We start from the raw sequence: 24,096 nt of genomic DNA, 5'->3' as shown, positions 1-24,096 counted from the left end.
TGAAAAAGAATTTCAGTAATAAACAGCCATTGTAAGTTTTCAATACTTTAAGTGATGCTGTGTTTTATTAATCACAACAGTATTCAGCCCTTTAAAGTGATGCTGTATTTTATTAATCACAACAGAAAAATAGTGTTTGAGATATTTGTTATTTTCCAGACAACACTTATTATTCAGAAGGATCTTTGACGACAAGGACCACTAGGGGTCCTCAGCTCACAGGATGGGACCCTGTCTTAGAAGTCATTAGTTACTTCTTTCTTTTTTGGGGAACAAAATCATTTGCTAGAGCCATTCTTTCATTACAGAGCCTTGACACCCACAGAGTTTACACTTGGGAATTACTCTGGAGGTAAGTGACGCGTAGCAATCTATAATGTCACTGAGGCACACTCAGACCAGCAGTTTCCTTCATATAAGAAATAGTCACTTAACATTGTAAGCAAACCTGTAGGACACTTGGCAACAAAATTTTGTTATTTTTTAACTTATTTTCACTCCACTCCCTAATGAGTTTGAGGCAGTCAATTTAATACTTGTATGGAAACTAATTTGGCAATAAATTTCATAAAAAAAATACTTGAGGTCCTCTGTGTTCTGGAGAAAATAGTGTGTTGTGATATTATTAAAGAATTTGGAAACTTTTGAAAGCCTAGAAGATACCTGCTTGAACTGTATTAACATCATGGAAGTCCACAAATGTGCAACAGAGAGATTTAAATGCCAAGTGATTTGTTTTTGACATTTGTCTCTTGATCTATCAAAACAACATCGGGCCTCATTGAAATGACTTTAAAGAAACCCTCGGCCATTGCCAGCATTGGGCCCAGCCATCCCTAGAAGGGGCCTTGGCCCCACCAGCACTTGGAGAGGGTGGTAAATCTGAAGCTTCCTTCAGACTGTGGCTGTGGGAGGCCACGCTGGGCCACAGCTACCCTTCCAAACCTCTTGGGAGTTAGACTCTAGGTTTTCCCAGGACCTTCAGAAAAGCAAGATCTAGATGTGTGCTGTGCTTGACCTGGGCTTGGGGCTCTGGAACTCTCCTTCTTCCAAGGCCTACTGGCACGCTTCCTCAGAGTTGTCAACCCTTGCGCTGGATGCTTGTTATCTTCAGCTACCCCATCCTTCCCCCATCGCTGCCAAGGGTCCCAGGCAAACAAAGGCAGAGCCTACCCCTTTGTGTATTTTAAGGAATCTGACCCCCAATTTTCTTTTTGCTGCATGAGCTTTTTGTGTGCTCATGTAGTTTCGTTTTTGTTTTTGCTTTTGTTTTTGGGTTTTTGTTTTGTTTTTTTTTTTGCCAATGAAATGTTGGGAAATAGAGCAAAATATAGCCTCCCCTGGAATTCACCTTTTTAGGAACAAATAACAGTGGCAGTTAGAACACAGATAAAACCTATTACTATTAGTGACCTGATAACGGTCTTTCAGAAAACGACTTACCGAAGCAAGAGCGACCAGTTCCTTTCTCTCTGATTGGGTTTCATAAGGACAAAGTGTAGAATTTATTTTTTAACAGGGAATAATCCAGGAGGTTTATTCGTGGTGGTTGGGAGCCACCAGGTCGTTGTGTAAATTCTAACCACTACTCTCCGTCCCGTTTGCCTCTAGGTGGAATCCCTGACCTTGGAACTTAGAAGAGCTCCATGAAGGGGGTCAAACAGCTTCAGGTGGGCTTCTGTGACTCCACCGAGATGGGTGCATTTTCCCTAGGGGAAGATTTTAGCTGTTGCAACCATTGCCTGGGCCACAGTCATGAATAGATCTCCTAGGACATAGAAAAGCAGCCATGGAAGAAAATGTAGGAGGAGGGTTCCACATCGGTGTGAGTCCTCAGGCCCAAGTGCCTGGTTTATTAAATCTGTTCTGGCCCTAGATACACAAATATGGGAGTATTAAATACTGAATTATACCACCCATGTTGTAACTGAAAGGCACTTGCTTGAACCAGGATAGCTACCACCAAGATTGCCCGGGTAGACAGGATCTATTCACAGGAGAACCCCAAGTTCATGATAGAAACCAGCGGTCATGGTGACTCTGAAGGTCTGGAAATCAGTGAGCAGTCCATAGACGAACATACTTGAACTTAAATTTAGAGCCACGAAGTGCCAGAGAACCAAAAATTTAGCCAAGCGGATCTCCAAAGTCCATTTAGAATGGCACACAGTGCACTGGTCTGGAAGACCTAAGCCTCTTGCCTAAAGTCATTTAGTGAGAGTAGCAAAGTTAAGCAGAAAACTTCGATCCCATCCCCACCCCCGAAGTCCCATAATATAACATGACTTTAGGTTCAGGATGAAAGAGGAACTTCAAGGCTGCAGCAGAGGCTGAACAAAAGAAGCCTTAGGAATTAGCATCTAACAAATTAACAGTCAAAATCTGGGCCCTGAATGGGGTCTTAGTAACAAGAAGAACTTTAGTGTATGCCCTGCTTTGTTTTACTCCTGGGCCCCTTTCTTTTCACACATGCAACCAGTTCCCGCCTGCGGACTTCAGTGGGCTCTGAAGTGTCACATCTGATGGTGGGAGGAGTTTAAGGAACTGGGGCACATCCTTGTGCATGGTAAAGATAGGTCCTAGCCAGGGAGAAGAGCATCACAGATGCTAGTAGGAAACATAGCACATAGGTTATAATCCCCTAAAATGACTACTTTTAGGACATGCATTGAAAATTTCTTTAAATTCATAAAAGGCAAAGCTGTGTATTGGAAATGGCAGTGAGCACTGGGGTGGCTCTGCCGTGGTCAAGGGCTCTGGTACAAGACCACAGGGATCCATCTCTCAACTTTCTAACCCTTTGAGCTCCTTTACCTCTCTGTGACTCCTTAATAAGAGAGAAATCATAATAAGACAGAAATCACCTTAATAAGACAGAAGTCATAAAAAGAATATTTACCTTGCAGGGTCATGGAGTTGTTCCCAGACTTTTCTGCAGTTTGGAATTACCTGGGGGATCTTTAAAAGGTATTCAGGCTTGGTTCCTACCTCTAGACCTTCTGATTTAATTGCTGTGAAGGCAATTATTGGGTTAATATACAAAAAGTGCATAGAACAGCAACTGAACATATAGCAAGCGCTTGATACATGTTAACTATGATCACTATTTTATTAGTATCCATTTTGCAAATTGCTACACATGATCTTTCACTTTCTGCCCTAGTTCTTAGGTCACACAGCCCTTTTTTCAAGGAACCATGCACACACTGTATGTATTTGTGTTATCTAAGTTCTGTCTTCCCTGTTTAGTGAAACTTTATCTGCCTTTAATTCACCACAGCTCCTGCTCATTGCTGCACATATAGCAGATATTTCAAAACTAGAATCAAGTACTTTCTGACTCATTCTGAAAATTCGTATTTCATTTTCCAGCATGATATGACCATAGATTGTACCTAAGTCATGTCAATTTGAAAGTGACAGTTTAGACATATCTAAGCTCAACTATTTGAATTTTCCCCGTATTAAAATTGTGCTCAAGAGCAAATAACAGAATGGATGCATTAATTGTCATAAAAAGTGTGCCTTTAAACAATGCATTTAAAATATTTTATTATATTTATCAAAATAATATTTCCAATTACATCTGAGTGACCCTAATGTATTTCCATATCATTTTTTATTGCAGGTTTATTTTAGATGCTTAAAGTGGCACTGGCTCAGCTCTGTGAACACACATTATAGTTAGAATCTAACTATGTGCCAAGGCACTGTGCGAGGCTCTGAGATACTAGATTGAATGGCAACAAGTTCACAGTGTAATAACTAAAATACGATGTATAGGATACTGAATACACCCTGATCTATTACTTCTCTCCTCCCACAACTGTCCTGAGCCCTTTAACTGTAACACAAAGTAATTTAGAATAAAATTAAATGAAAATTACTCTTTTTGAATAATATGACTGCTCTCCTCATTACCCAATTCTTTATATCCCTGAGAAGTAATCTGAATATTGAAAAATTATGTATGGTTGATTATGCTAATTATAGCATTTTTTTATAATGGCAAAACCAAAGAACAGTCTTTTTTTCAATAGTTAGAAAATGACTAAGTGAAGTATAATGGAGTGTTATATAGTTAAAAAGCATTTTTTCAGAGCACCTGCATGGCTCAGTGGGTTAAGCATCTGACTCTTGATCTCCCCTCAGAACTTGATCTGAGGGTCGTGAGTTCAAGCCCCACATTGGGCTCCGTGCTGGGCTGGAGTCTATTTAAAAAAATAAAATGAAAAGCATTTTTCAAAAATGATTTAATTATATGGGAAAGTAATTTTAGTGGTAGGATTATAGGAGGCTTTTTAAATTGGGTTTAAAAATCTCTGTTTTAGTAAACACTTGTTTTTTTACTTAAATTACCGCCTATATTTTTCCTTTATTTTTTACTTTGAATCACTTACATTGTTTTTTAAACCATCCACCCATTTAAGTGATTCAATTTGCCAAATCCAGAATATTAACGTGTCTTACAAAACACGCACTTTACCTATCACTGTTAGTTGAAAATTATATAAAATATCTTGCCAAGTGAGTAAAATATGTATGCTGTTTTAGGGAAGAGTAGTAAAAGAATACTAATAAAACCCCTGTGAGTACAATCTTGGGTCACAATGCTCTAAAACTCCAACTAGTCTCTGTGAGTCTATCATCCCCAATTTCCATTTTATTTATAACACAAATTTCTGTTTCAAATCAGTCGATTTGTTTATCTGGGTAGTTACCTCCTCACTCCTCTGTTCTCCACAAGACACCCTAATTCATCAAAATTGGTTAACATATATTATTTTATTGAAAAAAGACAGCTAAGTGTCTTAAGGATCCTTCTACTTAGGGAAATCTGCTAGCAGGGTAACTACATTAACCGGGGAGATGAGGGCAACGTACTCCTCTCCAAGGATGTGGCATTTGAGCAGACCTGAGTGACTTAAAGCAGGCATGACATTACCTTGGTGGCGTACCTTTCCCAGAAGTCCTTCCTGGTGAATGCTGACCCATCCTTTCTGCTCCAGTAAATGCCGCTGCATCCAGAAACATTCTTTTCTCCCCTCCTGACATGATGAAGGGGACATTCATTATTTCTTGCTCTATTTCCTCAGGACTTATTGCTTTTCCCTCTATTTTAACACTTTCTTTCCTTCTTCCTGGTGTTACAGGTTTATTATTTACAAATTTGCATCTCCCCAAAGAAGGGTACTTTTCTATCAGGAGGGAAAAGCCAGTCTTACTCACCACTGGGGCACTCAGTGCATTGCACCACGTTTTGTACTTGGGAGGCACTGGTTGAGCGTGTTCATTTGCTTGCATTTTAATTAAGTCTATCTCGTAGCTTCAATCGAAAATGGAGAGCAGGAGCATTCTATCACCTCAGCTTTTTGGGCCGTGAAAACAATGCAACCGCTGAGAATCTAGAAAGATTGACAGAATCTCAGTGTCTTCCATTGTTTTGAAAAATAGTCTGGAGGAAAGAACTGGTATTCAACCCGCAACCCACTCTGAACCTCCTTAACTGTACCACTAAATAGAGTAATTTAGAATGTGCTTAATTAAAACTTCCCCCCCTTCTTGAATAAAAACCGTGATTGTCAAACTCATTATCTATGGAGAGGAGAATGTAGGAAGGAATATTCTAGTATGTGTGGTGTACCTCATGAACATATTCTCATAAGGAGTCTGTGGTGAGAGAACAAGCCTTTACAGTTTTTCTGTAATCCTTGAAAAGATTTCTAAGTCTGAGAGTGAGAGTCTGTTTCCTTGCATGAAATGTCTTTCCCTATCATCTGCTGAACTGTTTTTATTTATGTATTCCTTTTCCCAGGCTCCTCAAGCCTGTGTTAATTAGCATCAGTAGCGGAGCATCAGAGGAACATAAGTCACTTATTTGTGAACACATTATAAGAATTGCAGCCGAAATTGATTTGTGCAGAATATACACCTACAGTCTGAATGCTTTTTAATATATTTATCTTGTTTTAATTAGTTGGTTTATTTTTCTTCCATCCTGTTCCCTTTATATTATTTCACAAGGCTCTGAGCTCTGATCATTATTTTTGGCTCCTCGGCTTCCAGCAGAACTCTCCTATGAAAAGGTGTATTGAAATATTATTTCATCTGATGTGACTTGAAAGGGTCTGGAATGCCACTACATTCCCCTACAAACAGTTTTCCCACCTGTTCACTGCTAATTAACAACCTCTGAATAAGAGATGAAATTTTTCATTTAATACTTAATGAGATTTAAATACTTTAGGAGACTTCATGGGAAAATGACTTAAATTCATTTCCTTCTCTTTCCTTCCTTCCTTCCTTTTTTCCTTCCTTCCCTCCTTCCTTCCTTCCTTTTTCTTTCTTCTTCCTTCCTTCTTTCTTTTTGCTTTTCTTTCTCTTTCTTTCTTTCTTTCTTTCTTTCTTTCTTTCTTTCTTTTTTGCTTTCTTTCTTCCTCTCTCTTCATCCCTCTCTCCCACCGTTTCTTGACTTTTTTTTTTCTTTTTCCTGTTCTCTCTTCCAAGAATTTAGAGAATTCTAATCTGTGCCATGCACTGTGACAGATACTGAGGACGATATCATTAATCTGAATCAGTTTTTATTCTCAAAGGGCAAAAAGAAAAGTTGGAAAGATAGATGTCAACAAACAGCTGCAATTCAAATGAATAACTGAAATCCTAGAAGACCACGCAAACTGCTATGGAAAAGAAAGAGAAAGATCCCCGATTCCTAGGTAGCAATGAAAAAGAAAGAGCCAGAAGATGAGTCTGTGCAATGCAAACGTCCTCAACTTTACAGGTTTCCAGCGGTTTTCAGTGTCATGCAACTTTCTAAAATCTTTATCATGCTCCTATGATAAAGAAAGTATTATTTGCCTTCTGTAGTTGCACAATATCCAAGCCTTAAGTTTGTTAAGTCAAAGATGTGACAATCACCTGAGTTTGGGCCCCACAAAATCCGATGATACTGTTTCTTTAACTTGAATTGATTGGTGTGTTGGCCTAATGTGGATATCTTTTTAAATTCTCTGATTTGCCAAAAGGAAGTACATCCCCACCACCTGTACGGGTAAATGGTTACAATATTTTTAAATAGAAATAAAAGAAATTATTAAAATGCTTACCTCATTGCATTTTTTACAAAAACCCCAAAAGACCGGACTTCTTTATCAGTCTTATTTCAAATATGAATATTAAAGGTTGAATGAGTAAACTAGATCACCACAAAATTTAGACCTCAATTTAGTCACTAGTATTAACATTTTGATGTTTTCTCAAACGCTGTTATCAATAGAAAATGGATTGATTCTAAGTTGGTCTTATTTTTCTTCTCTTGTCTACCCTCTGGATGGAGGTTCTCAGAATCCTGAAATGAAGGAAAGTCTGGACAGTTGCTTCTTTGCCTTGTTATTTCCCGAATTACAAGCCTGTCCTCTCATAATTGCAAAAACACTTGAACAAACTAATCAATTATTTTGTATTGTGAGAGTTTTTAAAGATAGTAAATTAACGAAGTACTAGAATCTAACACTTTCAACTTAAAAACAAATATTTGTTGAATGATATGGAGTTGAGACAAATAGGCACTGACCCTGCCCTGATGGAGATCATAGTTCTGTTGGGAAGAAAGGTACAAAGGCATAACATATAGGACCTAGAAGCATCTAGGCGACAGGGTGATTGGTGGGTCGGACACTATATCTCACTTGGGGTGATTCAGGAAGCTCTCCTGGAGGAGTGCCAACTGGATGAGCAGTAAATGGGAAAACTGGATAGGCTGGAATGGGAACATAGAGACCTCATGGGTCTCAGTATACATTCAGAGGCCAGCTCTAGACAGATGGAATATTCTGGTTGCCACTGGCAGAGGATTTGTGAAGGTAAAACTAGAAGCAGGGAACCCAGTTCTTAGTTATGAAACGTGATGATCAGAATTAGGGTAAAGAGCAGTTAGGGCCTTCCAGGAAGCAGATGCCACGATAGACGAAACCTGCAAAAGCAGATGCCACGATGGATGAAACTTGCAAAAAAACGTGTGGGGAGAAAGCTAGAGAAGGTGGGTAGGCCCGCAGATTGTTCTGTTATCTGACACCTGTGGAGAAAAAGGGGAGGGAAGGAGGAGAGGGTAAGAAGAGTTTCAGACTACAGCACAGTTACTGGAAAGTTTCAGCCAGGTTAACCGAGAGACTCCAAACCAAAGGGACCTATTAAAGAAGCCCCGTATTTTGCTATTATGCATCTGCATTTTGTGTGGGGGGCAGGGAGTGTGGGAGAGAGAGGCTTTATTTTACTATTTGGTGGGGGTAGGGTCGGGTGGGGGAACCTGGTCAGAAGGTAGAAGGAGACCCAGGAGGCATTGGCATTTATACTGGGACTGGGCAGGGGAAGGGCTGCCTCAGGGCCTGTTGGGAAGGAGAAACTGAGGCCAGCCCCTACTGAGACCTACTTAGACAGGTGGGGATGGGAATTGGGCCTGGAGGAATGAGGGGCCACCCTGTCTCCAGGCTGGACATGAGGCCCTGGCCTTGCCTCATTTTCCCCTTACAGGACCTCAATCCTGCCTGCTCACTGGGCCTTATGGACTCCAAACCTTCGTGCCCTGTTGCAGAGGAGAGGGCTAGGCATGTGAAGGCAGTGGACAGGGAGCCTAGGGAAGTTAGGGAGCACAGGGTAGGACCCAAGGTGTGGAGAAGGTGGCAGCCACCTGGGCAGTTGGTTCCTGGAAGCGAAGACCACAGACAGAGCCACACCTCCCAGGGCACCCGCAGGGCCCCAAACGGCCACTTCCAGCAGATGGGCCAGGCACCCCTGCAAGGCATTCGCTGGGCATTGGGCTGGGGCGGGGGCAGCATTTTCCAGCACAGGGCAGTCTCCAAGCTCTGCTGGTCCATGTGCTTCTTCCTCAGCCTGGAGGACTCTCTGTTCACTGTCCTGTTGGAACGTTCCGGCTTTGAGACCACCCTCAGATGCCAAGCTGCCAGTTTGTTCATACACTTCACCCCGAGCTGTGAGAGCTGTTCTTCCTCCACAAACGTCACATCTACTTTGGCACTGGAGGTGATGGCCTTGATGGTGGGGTCATAAGAGTTGGCTGCCAGCACCAAGTTGGCCCGTAGGTAGTTGACATCGCTCCTCTTCTTCCAGTTTGCCAGGGCGACACGCTGCTCCGTGAGCATCTCCGGGTCAGGCTCGACAATGGAATCCTCAGGATCATCTCTAGGCACAGGGCCACTTTGGGGGGAACGGTTGCGGAGGATGGTGTCTGAGGCCTTGGTTGTACTTGGAGTCCGCAGTGACCATAACCATCTCTCCCACATCCATGACTTGTACACTGTGGTCGAGGGCCTCGATGACATCATAATAGCTCAGGTTAACACCAGCTCTGGCTCCTCCTGAACCTGCCTGCTGTTCTCCAGTGAGGGCTGCAGTTGCAGTGACTGGACCTTGGCTGGGTGGCTCCAGCAGGGTGGGCCTGGGACCAATGTCTGCTTCCTCAATAGCAGATTCCCCAGGATGTCCAGGCATTCCTCCAGGCCAAGTTGGGCTTGGGCTCAGGCTCCAGGGTGACCAGAACTCTCCAGTTGGGGCCAGGGTCTGATAAGCCTCCTCCAGAGGGGGCTGCCCAGGAACTGGAATGGTGGTAATTTGCTCAGGTCTTCTTATCCTACTGGTCTTTGTGCTCCCCCTTCCCCTCCCCCCCCCCCTCCCCCTCCTTCTCCTCCTCCTCCTTCCCCTCTTTCACTTTGCATCTTCCACCCTCCTCAGCATCTTGAAGTCCTCAAGTGTCAAGATGCCATTAGATAAGGGGTTAATCCGTATCCAGAAATACATAAAGAACCCATACAACTTGACAGAAAAAAATCCAGCTAAAAAGTGAGCAGAGGATCTGAATAAGCATGCTTCCAAAGAAAGCACAGATGGCCAACAGGTACATGAGAAGGTGCCCGACATCACTAGTCATCAGGGAAATGCAAATCAAGACCATGGGGAGATAACATCACACAGGTGTTACAATGGCTATTATCAAAAAGAAAAGGAATAACAAACGTTGTGAGGATGTGGAGGAAAGGGAATCTTTGTGCCCTGCTGCTGAGGGTGCAAATTGGTACAACCCCTGCAGAAAACAGTATGGAGTTTCCTGAAAAAATTGAAACTGGAACTACCACACAATATAGCAAAATGAGTGAAGGTGGTCAAAAGATAGAAACTTCCACTTATAAAAAAAAGAAATCCTGGGGAGACAATGTACAACACAGTGACTATGGTTAATAGTAACCATTCTGTAAGTTTTGCCCGTGTTGTTACTTGTGGCTGTGACTTATCTTCACTGATCAATATTATTCCGTTTTATGAATATATCACCATTTGTTCATATGATGTATCACTGATGGCTATTCAGGTCACTTCTAGTCTTGTGCTGTTTATAGTTCTAATGCATATTTTTGAAAGCTAAAGAGTAGATCTTAAAAGTTCTTATAACAGGAAAAAAATATAATTCTGTGTGGTGATGGATGGTAACTAGATTTGTTACGGTGATCACTTTACATTGTATGCAAATGTTGAATCATTCTGTTGTTCATCTGAAACTAATGTTATATGTCAATTACATCTCCATTGAAAACAGTGATAAAAAGAATAAAAATTAAAAGATCTTTATTTTCCCATTAGTCTGTGGTTCCCAAAAAAAGTGAAGAAGCTCGGAGGAAACATAGCCTTGGCATGAATGCGGCAGGGGATTGAGAGGGGAAGAAAGTAGGATTGTCAGGCAACTGTGATACCTGCACAGCTGGAGATCTAAGAGGTACATATTCATGGCTGCTACGGGGATAGGAAAGAACATATAAAGTATAGAAGTCTGGAGAAGTGTGGTTTGTGATTGATTCGATATGGAAGGAAAAGAAAAAGAGGAAGGACTCAGGGTGGCTCTGAAGTTTCCGTGCGACCTAGTGCAAAACAATACAATTGATGGCAAAATAATGGGGTATTTAATAGGGATGGAGATAAACGCCTTTTTTATCAGATTGAATCTTAAGTGTTTATGGAATATCTATGTGGACACAACTGGGAAAATATATCTGAAGACACACGGGTTCCCAATGGGCCTTATGTTTATTCTCATCCTCAACTCTGTCTCTGTCTCTCTCTCTATGTATATATGTGTGTGTGTGTGTGTGTGTGTGTATGTATGTGTGTGTACATATACATATATATATGTATACATGTGTGTATATATATATATATATATATATATATATTATATATACAGATGCCCATAAAGATGAAGCTATTTGCTTCCCAGAATATCAGATTTAACAAGCATTCAGTCTGGGGTGTCTGAGCGGCTCAGGTGGTTGTTGAGTGGCCAACTCTTGATTTCAGCTCAGGTCATGATTCTGGCTGGGGTCATGGGACCCAGTGCTGCATCTGGATCTGTGCTGAGCATGGAACCTGCCTGGGAATCTCTCTCTCTCTTCTGCTGGGATTCTTTCTCTCTCCTTCTGCCCTTTTCCTCTGTGTACTCTCTCCTCTCTCTAAAAATTAAAAAAAAAAAATTTTAGTAAAAAAAACCTTTCAGTCTGAAGTCATTTATGTAATGCAACTTTATAAAACTGTATTAAAGCAATTCTGTTCAACAAAAGATAATATTAAGAAACTGAATAGGCAAGCTCAAAAAAGTCAAATACATGGATTTTTTTTTTTAATTTTAGAAATTAATAAGAAAAAGACTGACAACCCATTAGGAAAATGAGCAAGTGACTTTCTTGGCTACCTTATAAAAGAGGATATTCAGTGCAAGATAAAAACACAATGAGATATTACCACAAATCTACCCCATTTGCTGAAATGAAAAAGTGTGACCATACCAGGTGTTGGCAAGGATGTGAAGTAAATGAAACACTCACATAGGACTGGAGAGAGTACAATTGGTACAACCACGTCATGACAAGATTGGTGACCTTGAAACCCCATATAGCCAATGGCCCAGTGTGAGCTTATATCTAACAGAAATGCCTGTAAATGTGCCAGAAGACGTGCACAGAATGCTTGTAGAAGCATTAGAACTATAAACAGCACAAGACTGGAAGTGACCTGAATATCCATCAGTGATAGATCAGATGAACAAATGGTGATATATTCATAAAATGGAATAATATTGATCAGTGAAGATAAGTCACAGCCACAAGTAACAACACAGACAAAACTTACAGAATGGTTACTGAATGAAGCCAAATCTAAAAGAAAACACGCACTATGATCCCATCAATCTAAAATTAAAATTCCAGCAACACTATAGTATTTCGATATGTATACTTACTGCAATGTTTTCTTTCTCGATCTGAGTGATGGTTACTGAGGGGCGGTTATAACATGGTGCTCATGTTATTAAAATACATTAAGCTGTGTTATTAAAATACATTAAGCTGTCCATTTGTGTTTGAGATATAGGCATGCCACATTTTTTTGTACTTCATGGATACTTTTTATTTTTTATTTTTTTTAACAAACTGACCTTTTGTAATAAGCCTGCATGGAACAGATTTATCAATCAATTCCATTTTTCCAAAAGTATCTGCTCACTTTTGTCTTTATGTCACCTTTTGGGTAATTTTCATAATAAGTCAAACTTCTTCACAATTATCGCATTTGTTACAGTCATCTATGGTCAGCGATTATGACTCATTGAAAACTCAGATGATGGTGAGTATTTTTTAGCAACACTTTAAAATTAAGATATACACATTGTGTTTTTAGATATAATGCTATTGCATACTCCATGACCTACAGTATCGTATAAACATAATTTTTATATGCACTGGGAAAGCAAAGAATTCATTTGACTCACTTTATTGTGATATATGCTTTATTTCAGTGTTCTCGAACAAAACCTACAAAACCTCCGAGGTATATGTCTACTTTTTCTGCTTACTTGTTGTATTTAACAATAAAGATAAAAAACTGAAAAGCAAAAAGAGAAAACCATAAATACCTTATTTCTTCAAGAAAGAAAACTTATGAGGTAAGTTTAGAAGAAAATATGAACATCTCTTAACAAATGAAGACTTATGATAGGAAGATAGGAGCTGATGTTTACGGGTAAAAATTTTATTTTATTATTATTTTATTTTTAATTTTTAATGTTTATTTATTTTTGAGAGACAGAGTGCAAGCAGGGGAGGAGCAGAGAGAGGGAGACAAAGGATCTGAAGCAGGCCATTCACTGTCAGTGCAGAGCCTGATGCGGGGCTCGAAGTCACTGTGAGATCATGACCTGAGCCGAAGTCAGACTCTCAGCAGACTGAGTCACCCAAGGGACTCAGTACCCCTAAAAATAACAATTTTACATATACAGGTTTGGTAGATTTGTTTTAAAAAATAAAATAGTTTCCGTGAGTCACAGAATTTTTCTCTTTTACCAAAAGTTTCAGTCACTAGGAGAAATAAATGTAGAAAATATATTTTACATCTGATTATCCTTAACATTTATAAATAAACAAATGGAGGAAAGTATATTCTTCAGTTTGACTATTTCCCAAATACCTAAGTAGTATCACAAGTGAGACAGCAGAAGGTAAACGTAGGAAAATGGGAGAATACAAGCCACAGAAACACACCATTTCATTTGTCAAGACTCTGTTCTTCCTACCCGTAAAAACTGCAGCCCAAAAATGAGTTAGCGGTTTCTAAAAACCAGAGAGCACAACCCATGCTATTTACGAAATGTGCGGCAGAGATTAACTGAATCCCTCATATACAGAGATACGTATCTTATTTTGCTTTTAAAAAATATCAAATATATTTTGGGGGCCATGCTAAGGGTTACTTACAAAAGAATTAGTGATTCAGAATCCTAAATCTATGACCATGCTTATCACCAAAAACATGATATTGTTTGCCAAGATTATATTCTCAATGAAAGAAATGCCCCGGATTGCTCAAGCTCACATTCCCTTGATATATTAGTTCTTGGTTTGGGCTCAGAAATAGTTTTTAGGTAGTTTCTTATCATCTTGCACTTTTTTTTTTCCCTTTTTAACCAAGTGCAGAAAATGTGGCCAGTGTGCATTTCCAGCAGATGTCAGTGTTGGCGTTTGATGTGATCTAGGAAGGCCTCAAACGGGGGGCCCTACCTTGAAGATGAACAGGGTTCTGTGCAGATCCTCACTTCTTGTGAAGTGTGGAAAGATAGAGAATTCTGTTCTTTTGCAGGATATTTTCTTCAGAAGTCTATTGCTATGAGTTGGGAAATAGAGCTTCGACAGATTTGTCCATCTCTTTCAGACTCAGCTTGTTCTAGTTGTACATAAATTGTATGAATTTATTCTTCCTCTTGCTCCAAAAAGGATATTTGCTATCTATTTCTCTCTCTGAATTTCTTCCCAGAATGATGATTTTTTGGCTTGAGGAATTTCAATGTGTTTGTCTCAGAAAAATATATTTAGCACCTACCAGGTACCCAGGAAATAGAACATTCTAGCTGGCTTGAAGGAAGACTTTTAATTATGGCAGTAAGTTCTATCACAAGATATGAACAAGTTATTAAGAGAGGACAGAAGACAGGGTAACAAATACTGCCTAGAGGAGAGAGGTAGACTTCCTTGAAGAAGGGATCTGGAGCCTTGAAGGATGAATATGTGCTTCAGAAATGAAGAAATGAAATGATGTGCAAAATCCTGACGAGTGTTGTTCATGCCGATAACTTCCATACAAGTTATTTTAGATCATAGTCCTGATTCTTTGGAGGCTACTTGAAGTATATTCAGTATTTAATAGTTTGAGACTGGAGGCCATTTACAAAGTAGTTAAAAACACAGAGTTTAGATTCTACCTAGACTCAAATTCTTGCTTTCCAATTATTAGATCCTGATATGGGGGGAAAAAAAGTAATTTTCTTGTGCATCAGTTTCTTTATCTGAAAAGGAGATGGAAACGACATCAAGACTTTGTAAGATTGTTAAGAAGACTAAGTGAAATAAATATAAAGTGCTTAGTACGGTGTGTGGTGCATAGTAAGTACTCAAAATGATAGCTATTATTTATAGCTATTTTATCTCATTAGGAATCATGAAGAAACATTCAAGAAAGTTGACACTGAGTAGAGGTACTCAGATTTTAATGAGGAAAATAAGTGAACCAACTATTTTTTTAACCGATAGTTCACCAGTGTTTGATATTTATGCCGAATTTGCTCTGTCCTTTAAGAAAGAGAACACATCGAGACAGGCACTTTAAGCATTTGTCTGTTCTGCACGTCTTGCTGTGTGGTTTTGGATCATATTCACATGCTGTCAGTGAAGGACCTACTCAGGTTCAAGAGCACACCCAGAAAAAGACAGGCTTAAAGAGCAGAACATGAGAAATCTCTTCAATGCAACAACTGTGCTCAAGCAGAGAAAATCAGGGTTATTGAGGACTTTGTCAACAGGATCTTGGAAGCCAACATTCTACGTGAAAGTCTGATCACCCAGCAGTCTGCTTTCCCTCTTGTCCTGTGAAGAATCGTGACTTGTTTCATTAGTCACAACTAAGAATGAAATGCATTAGTTGGAAGAGAGAATGGGAATCATATCCTTATCTTCCAGGTTTATTGACGAGATCTCCATCTCTGTGAGGCAGGTGAATGGTGGGCTCATTCAATTTGGATTGACTGTTTATGAATGGTTCATGTTTAGATTTACTTTATCCAAGGGATATGACTCAGAAGATGAAATTAAAGAAAAGTGGAGAAAACAAGACTTAAAAAAGAGAATCAAATTTGGGGCACCTGGGTTGCTCAGTTGCTTAACCAACTGACTTTGGCTTAGGTCATGATGTCATGGTTCATGTATTTGAGCCCTGACAGGGCAGAGCCTGCCTGGGATTCTCTCTCCCCCTCTCTTTCCACTTCTCCCTCGCTCTCTCTCTTTCTCTCTCTCAAAATAAAGAAATACTTAAAAAAGAGAAAGGAAATAAAAATTTCCAACTATAAGCACGAACAGCATTCCAGTGCCTGCACAGATACATCTCACACTGATTTTTCAGGGAGCCAAAGTGAGAAAACATTGACTGAGTTGAACCTCTCACATGAAAAGAGAAATATATATTGACAACCTGATTTAAAGGTTTATGGAGAAACAAACATCCCAGAATTGCCAGCATGAGATTGGAGGAGAAGAGCAAGGTGGAAGACTGGTGCTGCCGAACTTCAAGACTTAACCATGAAGCTACAGTCAAGACAGAGAAATAGACCAATGGAAGAGGATAGAGAGCCCAGACATAGGCCCACATAAATATAGCCAAGTGGCCCTTGGTAATACAATGGAACAAAGATAATTTCGTCAATAAGTGGCACTGAAACTGGACATCTACATGCAAAAAAAAAAAAAAAAAAAAAAAAGAATCTAGGCACAGAGCTTATAGCCTCCACAAAAATTAACTAAAGATGGATCATAAACCTAAATATAAGATATGAAACCATAAAACACCTAGAAATGGGGCGCCCGGGTGGCTCAGTTGGTTGAGCATCTAACTTCGGCTCAGGTCATGATCTCACAGTTTGTGGGTTCGAACCCCATGTCAGGCTCTGTGATGCCTGGAGCCTGCTTTGGATTTTGGATTCTCTCTCTCTCTCTCTCTCTCTCTTTCTCTCTCTCTCCCTCTCTCCAAAGTAAATAAACATTAAAAAGTTAAAAAAAAAAAAAAAAAAAGAGTGCCCAAAGTCCAGAACTGTGACAACACCAAATCCTAGTGAGGCTATGGAACAACAGCAACTCCCATACACTGCTGATGGGACTGCAAAATCGTACATCTGTACATTTTGGAAGATGGTTTGGAGGTTTCTTACAAAACTAACTATGCCCTTACTATATGATCCAGTGATCATGTCTCTTGGTATTTATCCAAAATGAAATGAAAAACTTATATCCACACAAACACTTGCACACGGATGTGTATGGCTTTGCTCAAAATTGCCAAAACTCCAAAGCAGCCAAGGTGTCCTTCAGGAGGTGAAGGGGTAAATAAACTGTGCTACATCCATACATTAGACTATTATTCAACATGAAAAATAAATGAGCTATCGAGCCACAAAAAGTCAAAGAAGCCATTACTAGTAAAAGAAGCCAATCTGAAAAGGCTACATACTGTATTATTCCAATACATGACATTATGGAAAAGGCAAAAGTACGAAGATAATAAAAAGTTCAGTGATTTCCAGGGATGGACTGTGGGGAAGGATGGATAAGCAGAGCACAGAGGATTTCTTTAGAGCAGCGAAAATACTCTGTATAACATTTAATGATGGCTACATGCCATTATACATTTGTCCAAACCCAAAGAATATATAACATCAAGAGTGAGCCCTCAAATAAACTCTGGACTTTGGTGATTGTGACGTGTCATTGTGGGTTCATCTATAGTAACAAATGTAACACTCTCTGGTAAATAAGGTTGATAATGGGAAGGCTAGGCATGTGTGGGGTAGAGGGCATATGGAGAATCTCTGTACCTTTCTCTCAATTTTGTTGTGAACCTCCAACTGCGCTAAAGAATTCAAGTCTTAAAAAGCGAGAGAAACATCAAGCCACCTGGGTGGCTCACTCGGTTAAGCGTCTGACTCTTGGTTTCAGCTCAGATCATGATCTCATGGTTTGTGGGTTTGAACCCCACATCGGGCCCCATGCTGACAGTGTAGAGCCTGCTGGAGATTCTCTCCCTCTCTGTCTGCTTCTCCCCCTGCTCACTCTCTCTATCTCTCAAAAATAAACTTAGAGAAAAAGAGAGAGAAACATATCAGTCTCTCAAAGAAATCCAAGTTTTTACCAAAGAGAAATTTTGTCTCACCAAGGAGCTGCATTCACAACCAGCCCCAGGCAAAGACAGAGCAGCACATCTGTTGCTACATCCGTTGCTCGTCTCAGCTGAAGGAACCAACTCCAGGCTTGCCCTAACCATTCCCTCTCTCATCCAACTTCTGTACCCTTTCTCTTGGACAGTGAGAAGTCTTGGCTGCCTTTGCACAGCCCTCTATGGTGCCTAGAAGCTACAATTCATGTTTCTAACATCCTCTACAGGCTTTTTGAGGCTAGCTTTCACACCATTTGGTGGGAGGGCCTCAGCAAGGCTGGTAATCACTGGAATACAGAGGGGCTGGTGGTCTTCTCCGTTCCTGAACCATCCTCAAAATTGTTCTGAGGAGTTCTACTGTTACTCCGAAGTCCACCCAGATGCATTGTGGGGTGAAGGCAAGATACAGGACAGAGAAAAACCAATGCCGAGATACTCTCAGTTCGCTCCCTGAATTTATAGGAGGTTTACCTGGTCTGGAGCTGAGTGGAAGTAGGAAAAACTAGTTCTGGCTAACTGATCACTCCTAAATTACCCTGTCTTAAACCTTGATGGTGGGTTGAATCAAAAAGCTAAGAAGTTTCTGGGGCACCTGGGTGGCTCAGTCAGTTAAGCATCTGACTCTTGGTTTTAGCTCAGGTCATGATCTCCTCGTTTGTGGGTTCGAGGCTTGCATCGGACTCTGTGTTCGCAGTGAGGAGCCTGCTTGGGATTCTCTCTCTCACTCTCTCCCTGCCTCTCTCCCCACTCAAGCTTTGTCTGGCTCTCTCAAACAAATAAATAAGCTTAAAAAATAATCTAGGAAGTTTCCATCTTTTATCTCTCCTCTTTCTCTGATGCCTCTTTGCTGAGCAAGATAGCTCATATTCTTAGCCCAAAAGAGCATCTCAAATTATTATCCCATCACATTATTTTTTCTAAAAAAATGGGCCTTGAAACTGGTGAAGTTGTAAGAATAACCTCTGTCACATTAGCCAGTTAAACATTTGCAGGTGCTTTTGTAAGAAGGAAGCTTTCTTCAGCTCAATTGTATTTGGCATAAAGCTTGGGATAAAAGCTTTGTATTTTATACATAAAAGAAAGCCTTCATACAATATTGTATTTCCTGAAGTATAAACATTTTCAGAACAGGAAGAAGAGATAATTTTCCTTGTTCGTGTGTGTGTGTGTGTGTGTGTGTGTGTGTGACAGTTTCTTTGTATCATGTGCACCTGAGCAAGTAAAAATGATACACTTGAGACATGCACAGGCCAAACAGACTTAAAAGTCACCTTGCTGTGGAGCTGACATACTAGTTCAGAGGAATATGTATTTTCAGAAGGGAAGAAAAATATTCAGAATACGCAGTATGAAATTAGTTACTCTAATCCTAGGTGCCACTCTGAACAAGGCCCCAGGCTCTGCTTTTTTTCTGAAAAGCATTTCATTTACATCAGTTTTCACAACTAGCCTATTGAGGCAGGTAGTTTTATCTCCATTTAGGAAGATGCAGAAACTGAGGCACAAAGAGGACAAGTGCTTTGCCAAAAACAGCATGATTAGTTAACTGAGAACTCAAATGAGGCCTTTCTGGCTCCAGAGAGCTTGGAAAAACCTTGGCATTTTCAAGAGAAACGTCACTGGTCTTGATCACTTTCAAATTCTAATTAACCTGATTTGAAACTGTTTGATTATTAATATAAATTTGTTCACAAAGATTTAAATCCAAAAATAGATTATAGAAATTATACAGCTGATTTCCTCAGTCAGCATTAGTTTGGGCCAAAGGCTATATCAGGATGTATCATCTGTTTTAAAACCAATTTCTCTGTTTTAGAGAGAAAGCAAGTGAAATGTTTAAGTATAAAGATTCATTGATTCATTTGGATCCTTGAGAACATTTTATAAGAAACCACTTTGAGTCATTTGAATTATATCAATCAAGAAAATTACTTGCAAAAAAAAATTGATGAATGAGAAAATAGATACATTATTAATTGTAGGTATCTAATATCATAAGCTTAATGTAATAGTTTTGATTTTTATATTTGACATATGTAGAACTGAACATGTGTAATTTTTCCCCTATAAAATCACCTCCTAATATTTTAGCAAATTTGGGTGAGGCAAGCATCTCCTAATCTTGAATATTTTCTAGTATTGGGTAGCCCTATGGAACTCTTCATTATGCAAAATGTTGATTTGCTTCCATAAAAGATGGATAAACTGTTTCTAAAACTATATGTCCTAGAACTGGGGAAAAATACACCTTGAAATTTATATTTGAATCATCAAATTATTTGTATTCTAAGACAAAGATCAAGCCAGTACATTTACCGGATTGTCCTCTCCAGAAGGAATCTTGCTGGGGGTTCGACTGGGAAGGAAGCAGTCCACAGGTGCTTGCAGACCCAACTCTCTCAGGAAATACTCACCGTGACGTCATTACAAGCGAGCATCAGAGCCTTGACGTTCACACACAAATTCAACTCATGATGCCAAGTTGACCCTCAAAGTAATTCACCTCTAGTCCCACATTTCATTAGGGGAGGGGAGGTGTGAATATATATCTTAGGAAGAAACAGAAGTGGTTCTGGTCCTTTTTTTTTTTTTCTGAGGAATATTTTCAGTGGAAGAAAAAGAGGAAAAATGAATTTGGATACTTTCTGTAAGAACTCCACTTTATGAGTTTTATACAAATGATACAATTTGATTTAAAAGCTCTTTTGTGATCTTCAGTTTCATTTTCCGGAGGGAATATCAGAATTTCTGAGTCTCCTGAGTCTAAGACAAGTTTGTGTGAAGTTTCCTCATTCAGTATCAAGGGAGTCACCGAGATCAACAAACCACATATCGGCATTCTTTTGCATTGGGTAGGGGTGTGTGTGTGTGTGTGTGTGTGTGTGTCAGTGTTCACACATGCACACTTGCTAGATTACTTAGATTTAAAATCTTATGTAATCACAGGGGAATGGCTTTATTTATGTCATAAAGAAAAGAAACACTTCTAATTATTTAAAGTTCAAACTTAAGTAGGCACTTCTGCCTTCTAAGAGATGTGGCAAATTCCTGTCATTGGGGATAATAATCTCCCTATTGCGCTCTCCCCTTGAGTGATCAAACATTTTGAGTAGCCTGCCACAAATACAAGTGTCTTGTGTAAGTGAGATATTTTTGTTTTAGTTGATTTTTCAGTCATGTACCAGGACTGAATTCTGCATGTTGATCAACCCAAGTGCAAAGACACAAGCCCCCTTGGGAGATGAAATGCAAGTGAGAGTCACAAAGGAGCAGGAATTAGGAGCCAGGGGTGATAAGGAACCTAAGTCCTTGCACAGAAGTCTTACTGGAAGATTTGATAAAGGAGGCAGCATGGGTAGGTGGGTGTATTCAGGTGTGGTATTGTATTGAGAGTCTGACTCCGGTTTTTGATACTTGCTTACTGACAGTTTTTAAACCTCTCTGCTTCTTTTCCCCACATCTGGGCAAGCTGATAAGAAAGGCTGGTACTTCCTCCTTGGGCTCATGCAGGAAGTTCAAGCCACATGCAGGAACCTCGCTGCAGCCCCAGCCCTAAATAGGATAAAAAACCCCAACCCTGAACTAGTCTCCTTTCCCTGCTCTCTCAATTCACTTTTGGACCTGTTGAGGAGGCAGCCTGCTCCCTCCAAAAGCCTCATTATATAACAAACCTTTTCCTACTCTCTTGGTGCGTGTGGCTTCAGGAGTCTTAACATTTTTTTTTTAATGTTTATTTCTTTATTTTGAGATTGAGGGAGAGAAAGTGCGTTCACATGCAAGTGGGGAGGGGCAGAGAGAGAAGGAGAGAGAGAATCCTAAGCAGTCTCTGAGCTGTCGGTGCAGAGCCTGGTGTGGGGCTTGATCTCATAAACTGTGACATCATGACCTGAGCTGAATCAAGAGTCAGACGCTCTGCTGACTGAGCCACCCAGGTGGCCCAGCAGTCTTAACATTTAAACCAAATGCTGGGTATAGGTTCATCTCCTTCTGTGGAGTGACTAAAACAAATATGCACGTACATTTGATATACATATAATTAGATTTTAGATTGAGATTGAATTTCTTGTAAACTTACTATCAGAAAGAAATGTCAAAACTCACGGAAGGAAAGAATAAAACTGAGCCATGCAAATATTTGTCCAACATCCATGTTCAAAACATACGCTGAGTGAACAGTACATAGTCAAGCCACTAAAAAGTCATTTTAGGAATTAAGGAGCTTCTGAAAAGAGAGAGAATCACTATTAAAGCACCACCCAGCACACACATTTTTCTTCTAAAATTTCTTCTAAATGTCAGTGAGATTTTAAAACCCTACCCATAGTTACAGAGGATAAAGTGGAAACTTAGATGACTGTGGCAGGCAGAGATGTAGATTAATATAAGTTCTTACACTTGCATGGCTCTGGCCAGAATCAAATCAAGAACAGAAATAGATAAACCAAATGTGAACTATACACAGAAAGGGAACTTGGCATTATTACATAGAAATTGTAAGGATTACTCCTGTCAACTCTGGTGCATAGTAGCTAGGTTTTTATGTGCAAAATACTATGATCAGATGTGCTGAATGACATTTAATCATATATGGCCAAGAGAAGAGTCATGTATTTTGTGAAGTGGTAAGTGAGGAAATTCAGGGAAGTCAAACGTTTAATATATGGCAGTCAAGAAAGGAATATTCCAACCATATTCCAACCATATTTATGTTATTGGCCTCAATACAATTTCTTTAGAAAAGATGAAATTTTCAAAGCCTATCCAAAATGGCTTTTCTGGATCATTCTACTTCTAGAGAAGTCTCTGAGGTTGAAGTCCCTGGATAGACTATGCAATTTAAATCTTGGGGCCTCTGAGAAATAATTGTTCCTTCTAAAATATAGTACAATCCAGCCAACTCTCTTAGGAGTTATTAACATTTCATTGCTATATAAATGTTCAGCAGCAGAAGAAAGAAGAACTGTATTCAGGGACTAGTTCTGACAGATTACAGTGTGAGGTCTTGATAAAGGTTGTGAAGGGTTATGTCCTCCAAATGATTTATCCATCATAGTAGGAATAGAAATACCACACAGCCTGAATAAGAGTTAACAGTGTCCTTTTAATTACGTGAGCACTGGATTATTAAAGCCCAAACAGACAATAATTATAATATAGGAGGTACTGCAAAGCAGTTTAAAACAATGAAACCTTTGTGTCATTCACAGTCAGACTTAAATATCTAGCTAACCTATTTATTCTCTGCATACTCCAAATATTCTTTCCACCGTCTTTGCTGAGTGAAGGAAATTAGATACAGTGGCCCCAGCTCCTAAGTGCGACATACTTTGGAAATTGTACTTCTCTTGAAGGTAATAAAGCCAATAACCCTAGTTATTCCAAGAGGAAGACTGTGATCGTGTGAGAAAGGCCAAATAGCTTACCATCCACCTGTAGAAAGCAATATGATATGAGCAAACAGGACAGAAGAATAGAGCATGTTTCACTGAGAATCTCCTTAAACTAAATCATGAATCAGGAACAATTAGATTATAAAAGGCTCCACAAAATAAATTGCTTCCAAAGAAGTACTGATATCTTAGAGTGGTGCCTATATCAGTGTTGGATTAAAAAGTAGTGATCATGGGGCTCCTGGGTGGCTCAGTCGGTTGAGCGTCCGACTTCAGCTCAGGTCATGATCTCATGGCTGGTGGGTTCAAGCCCTGCTGACAGCTCAGAACCTGGAGCCTGCTCCGGATTCTGTGTCTCCCTCTCTCTCTGCCCCTCCCCTGCTCATGCCCTCTCTTTCTGTCTCGAAATAAATAAATATTAAAAAAAAAAAGTAGTGATCCGCTATCCACACCTACTTTGAAGATAAAGACTATAGGTAATGAGCAGAAACAAAAATCAAGACCGTGGCTAATTGTTTTAAGAGACAGGAGCCAGAGTACAGAAGAGTACTTTTCAGGGAGGTAATTAGGCTTGTGGGAGTCAGAATTAAATCTTGTTAACGGTATGAGGTTCTTTATTCTTTCCCTCAATCAATTATTTAAACCTATTTCAGGAATTTACATGATGAATAGTCAAGGTACAGAGATTCTGGAGGACATGAAATTGTCCAGCAATGCGCTAAGTTAGTCTACGCTGGAAAGTTTCCAATGTGTATGTACTTGTTAGAAGTTCTAAAATGGATCAGTTTCTTCCGATTAAAGTCTTGGCAAGAATTAAGTAGTTTAGTAACTCTCAGGAAAGATAGTCTGAGAAAATCATTTGGAGTCATTTGACACACTGCACACCCAAATCAAGTCTTGC

General features: G+C 39.8%; 1 pseudogene; it reads right to left on the bottom strand.

Annotated features, from left to right (window-relative positions):
- Positions 1-8,516: 8,516 nt before the first annotated feature.
- The window catches only part of LOC123610384, a 32,408-nt pseudogene continuing 16,828 nt past the window's right edge, over positions 8,517-24,096 (bottom strand).

This window comes from Leopardus geoffroyi, chromosome C2 (assembly GCF_018350155.1).
Source record: "Leopardus geoffroyi isolate Oge1 chromosome C2, O.geoffroyi_Oge1_pat1.0, whole genome shotgun sequence".
Lineage (NCBI taxonomy): Eukaryota > Metazoa > Chordata > Mammalia > Carnivora > Felidae > Leopardus > Leopardus geoffroyi.
Note: the sequence above shows the minus strand (reverse complement) of the source record. Positions and strands in the feature narration are given on the sequence as shown.